We start from the raw sequence: 6,000 nt of genomic DNA, 5'->3' as shown, positions 1-6,000 counted from the left end.
TTTCTTAAAAACAACCGATTTAATTCAGTATATATTTGAGATTTAGAAAATAATATTACCGAAAATAAAACATTTTTTAATATATTCTTGCAAGTTTTAGATTCTTTTATTAAACAAATAGATAAAAACAAAATTTTAGCATTTGTTTGATTTTATGTGGCTAAAAAATTACATCTACTCATTTATACTTTCTATATGCGGAATATATTTTCCTTTATAAATAAAATATCTTGTTGATGTATTCTGGTAATCTATACAAAAACCCTTTAACATAAAAAAAATTAGCGCATATTAAATGCTAAAAAACCATACAGACAATATACCCGGGAAAATTTAAAACATAAACAAAAAAAGAGGGTAAAATATATATAAGTTCAATATTATAAAACCCCATTATTCTCTATTTAACAGATAAAACAGTGTTTTATATAGTACAAAATACAAAATTGCCTGTTTTTTAAATTCATACATAAATTCTTTATAAATTTAGCATCGTCACTTATATATTCAAAGCTTAGTGGTAATTTCGAGCTTTACATATTTTTATGTTTGAATAAGAATTTTGGATATTTATACAATGTGTGTATTATTTTGAAAAACAAAACTTCGCTTCACCAATACCCATAGATGAAAAAAGTATACTTTGTTACGTAATTAACCATTAAATTTATATATAAAACGAGGCATCAACATATACCCATAGATGAAAAAGGTATACTTTGTTAAGTAATTATCCATTAAATTTATATATAAAACGAGGCAAATCCCTCTAAAAAAAATAATATATTCATTATTATATATTTATTTGCACAGTTTTTGTTTATAAGTGTCTGTAATTACATCATGTTTTAAATCAAAATAGTAAATTAGATTTATTTAATTATACTTTTATTTTCAATCTACTATTTCACCCATAATGATGACAGATATATATTTATAAATATTTCTTTCATACTTTCTGGTTATCATTGAATGATTTAGGACTTGAAATTGGATAAGAGAAATTATACAAACAAAAAAATTTAATTTGTTTTTGGAAGAACATTCTTTGGATAATTTCATGTATAAAAGAGACATTAAATTTCTAATAAATGATTTATATTATAATTGATATAATATTAGTATTTTTGAATTTTACTAGAGACCTTGATAAGAGCACAGAGAATAGCCTTTTAAGGCTTTTTATCGTGGTTCCAATAGAAACTATAGATACAAAAAAGAATCAAATATCTGTACCTATAAATTATAGCAATGAGGTCACCGATTTAAAAACCTCACCCGTAGGTAAAAATAGAATAAATAAAAGTCATTGTTGCGAGGAAAAGCATGGAAACAATGCAGAAGAAAATGCTAACAAAAAACATATCATGTAATCTGACTTGGTTAAATACCTTTGATGTTTTTATGCATAGTTATTATGGCGATGTTCATTTGTGCTTTTATTTTTAGCAGGCGAAAAATTGATGTCAGGTCATCATATATCGACGGAAATTATTTCTATAAGCTCGTGGATTATGGTCCCGGGCATGATAATGATTCGGACGATTCGAATACACCGATAGTGCACATTTAAATACCAATAAAAGAGTATTTCTAAAATCTTTTCAATTATAGTTTATTGTGTAATTCTAATTTATGCAATCTTCTGATATTTATTTAACATCTGGATAAATAAAATTATTAAATGGTTGGATAATATTAACTTCAATGCATTTCAGGATAAATAAAAATAAAAATTTCATAATTAGTAATACATAAAAACAAGCAAAATTTGCACAGTTGTGTACTTAAAATACCAAACTTGTACTATAATCTATAGATATAAAAGTATTAGAAATTGATATTTTGGAGCTTTTTTTATGTTATTAATTACTATATTTCACTCTAAAATGTGTTTTAATAATGAATTTATGTGTCTTGTCTAAAAAAAATACTATTTCATTTTTTTTAATTCAAATTATCACATTTTTACAATATATTTTCTTTTTGATTGTAAAAATAGATAAATCAATATAAATACAATGCATAATTAGGATACAAAAATTCTTTTCATTTATAAGATGGCCAATTCTAGGGTAACATCATACGTTTAAATATAAAGATTATTTTAATATATCAAAAAAAGAACAAATAAAAATTGTTTTAAATGAGAACATACGAAATGATTTTTCTTCTGTCAAAGATATAAGACAGATCACTAAAAGGTTTTTTAGCCCATAAATCAGACGAAAAGATTCAATATTCACCTTTGAATTCAGTATAAATAAAATATCATGCATGAAAACCTTTCGATTTTTTGTATAAATTAAAGTTTTTTTCAATCTATTAGGTTTAGAGCTTATTTACTGGAAACTATACGTGCTTTCTGGTAAAAACTTTTAGATTGCTCTATATTACAAATTAAATCATTATTTTTTTAGCGCCTCATTCATACAGTATTCCGCGAAGTATCTTCAGGCTCAAAACTCTTACATTCTAATTTTTTTTAATTTAAGTAATATAATCATTTTTATATAAATTTGTTTTATTTTAATTTAAACATTTTGGTTAACAGTATGATATTTTTTGATAGCTATTTAGATTATACAAAAGGTGCAGAATTGTTCTTATTGATAGAGATTTGAAATTTTTACACACCAATATCTATCTTGCTGGTATTTTCAAATGAAAAGAAATAATCTAATTCAGTTTTTAGCTTTTAGATAAATTAAAATAAGGATACGAAAAGTGTCCACAAGCAATATTTTTATATTTATGTACAAAATTCCCCAAGGGCATGAACCTGGTATTTGCATTTTTAAGAAAAGCTTGAATTATTTTATAATGGTTTCATCGCCAGCGATTTCGAATAACTCAACTAAAAAAGCACAAAAAAACATTAAAAATGTTAGTTTTAATAAAAAATAACAGTAATTACTCATGCATAAACTATATATTGCTGTCATTTTTTTTACTTTGAAATACATACTAATTTAACATTTTTTGTTTGCGAAAATTATCATATAAATACAATTTGTGTTTTCAGAATAAATAATTAAATGCAAAATTTTATTTCTATCTCGCTGAAAAATTTTGATATGCTATTTATAAATATTACTTTGCCCATTTTTCAAACTCATAGTAAAATATTTAGACGTAAGATAATTGAGCGTTTTTAGTTGAAGATTTTTGTGTAGACATTTCTTATATTATGTTGTTTATTTCCATGCCGTGCTATGCACTTCTCATACAACCATATATAATCACCATTGTTTTAAAAAAAGTGAGAGTGTTAAGATTGAAAACTTAAGACATTTTTTATACATAGGCTATATATTTTCGCACATGTTGTTCAATATATTCAAGGTCTTTTACAAATACAAATGCTATTTGTTTGAACGTCATATATTTATTGTGTATAAATGTATAAAAGATTGAATATATTTTATGAATCTAAGTATTTAGCAATAACTTTGATATTGATTGTATTTATGCCGCAGTATTTGCATATTTTTAAATCCTTTATATTTGAAAAAAATATATAAATTCTAGCAACAAATAACTAATCCTGGAAAATCTTCTAAAAACTAATTAAAAATAAATTTTTGTCATCTTATATCTATATTCGGGGACTGGTGGTTAGTGATCGTAGTTTTGACTGGTTATAATGAAAATCATTTTTAAACTAACATTTTTTTCCAATTTAATAAGTTTATAGTTTTTAGCTGTACTTGGTATGATAACTTATCAAGCAATAGTTGTTTATTTTACTATACATATCTTAACTATATAAATATGATTTTTTATTTCATAAAGACAGCAAAATAATATGATTTTAAAGTAAACTTAACTTAATAGGTCTAATCAGAAAAGCATTTTTCTAAAACTTCGTTTATACGATCATGAAACTCTGTGGCTGTTTTTTTTTGTTTTGTCAATATAAAGTTTATAAAAACATCCAGGTAGCTTAAAAATCGGAATTAAGCTACTTAAATATATATTAAGTAATAGAATCTAAAAAAAATATAAATAAACATCTATATTTTGCAATCAATCAATATAAACTATTTTATGGTAGGTGAATCATCTGTCGGCATAAAATCAAAAGTTTAAAAAAAAATTGGAATTTTACTCAAAATAATATATGTAAGATAAATCTTCTTTGTTTATATTAACCATTATAGTTTTCAAATTTAAATTCATTTTTCTTGTATGCTGAAAAAAATTATCATGTGACTTTTACGATTTGATGCAAAAAAAATACACTTAAACTTGTGTTTTCTATAATTGATATTCTAATAACTAAGGTAGAAAGGCTTTAAAAAAATAACATGCCCATTTTGCGATGCGTTCTTGTTTGTTAATCTCGTATAAAATGTGAAAAAAGAGTGTTTTAATGTTATATAGCAAATATATAGTTTTTTTTATAAAAAATAAAAATGCACAAAAAATGAAATTTATAGAAAGCCTTTATGTTTTATTATTTGGTTCGATTCTTATGATCTATGTATTGCTAATATTAATTCATCGACGACTTTTTTTCATTAAAATCCTGTTTTAAGAATGTTAGCGTATTGTGCACATATTTAGAATGATTTATGTGCTTGTAGATTTAAAGTAACCCAATTGAATCATATTGTGGCTACTATTTATGCGCATAGAAAAAAAAACAAATAATATATTTATATTGCTCAAAATATTTTGCTCTTAAATTTTTCAGTTATTCTATCTATTTTATGCATTTATTTTCGTTTTCGCAGTTTAAAATATTTTTTATTGGATTTTTCATTTGGATATAATGTTGGTATGTGGGTAGTTCAATTATTGCAAAGCAAATTTAAGCGCAAAATTTTCTTATGTTTAATTTACCTTTTTTAAAAAATACTATAAAATATAAAAGAGTATCTTTGATACAATCCAGGTATATCGTGCTTAAATTTTATGTAAAATGAACGTCTTTTCATGACATTTTCCTTAATACTGTATTTTTTTTTAACTGCTTGAGTTTTCTTTCGGGTTTAAATATTATATTTTGAATAGGGTTCAAGTTTAATTTTTCTAAGTACAGTATTATAGCGTTAAGAGGTTGTATTATTATCGTTTTTTATATCAAAATAGCATTATTAAATTGAATTTTTTATTTTCTGGTTCTTATTATAAATATTCTGACCTTTTAATTTATTTTCCACATTATATTTTTTATTGACTATATTACTTTAGCCATTATGTTGTTTAAAATAATTTTTACCTTTCCTGCTTTTCATTTTTTATAGCTTCGTCTCTTTTTACTGTTCTCTTGTATTCTATGGAAAATTGTGTGAGAAGAAATCTAAATAAATCGTTTAGTTTTATAAATTTTATTTATGCTAAATCCCTGATAGTAATTAGGAAGATAATTAAAACAAAACAAATAACTTCTACTCTTTTTATATCACTATACCGTTTTTTTGATCACGAGCTCGTATTTTCTGCGCGTGAATCCATAATCTATAAATTTTTGTGTTGAATCATTTAAAAACATTAGATCGCGGGATTCGCTGCTTAATTATAATTATAGTCATTCGAGAATTGATGAGTAAAATTACTATCATCAGAAACTGCACTATCTAAAATAACTTGCTTGGATATTATGTAATATGTGCTAAATTTTTTTTTGAAGAATAAAAAAACAAGACACACAGTAATTACTAACGTTTTTCAAATCGGATAGATTATAAATTTTTAGTTGCTGACATTACTGGTGCAATCAGCATAAAAATTTTCATCGTTTGATTGACTCTAAATATAGATTCTAGAATTCCATTTCACTGTTCGAAAGCATGATTGTTGCAGGTTGACATTATAAAATGATTATTTTTGATTTGTATTGTATTGTTGATGATCAGATTTGATGAATCGATTCAGCAACTAGATTTTTATTTTGTAAATTTAATTAGCACTTTTATAACTATGTTAGTAGCTTTCGCCGTTGCCGTCTATATGTGAACATTTTCAAAAGTACATAAAATTTGAAATATGATA

The sequence above is a fragment of the Rhyacophila brunnea genome, unplaced genomic scaffold (genome assembly GCF_057557595.1).
Source record: "Rhyacophila brunnea isolate RB1 unplaced genomic scaffold, BYU_Rbru_1.0 scaffold_28, whole genome shotgun sequence".
Classification (NCBI taxonomy): Eukaryota; Metazoa; Arthropoda; class Insecta; order Trichoptera; family Rhyacophilidae; genus Rhyacophila; species Rhyacophila brunnea.
The sequence above is the reverse complement of the archived record's forward strand: the minus strand, read 5'-3'. Positions refer to the sequence as shown.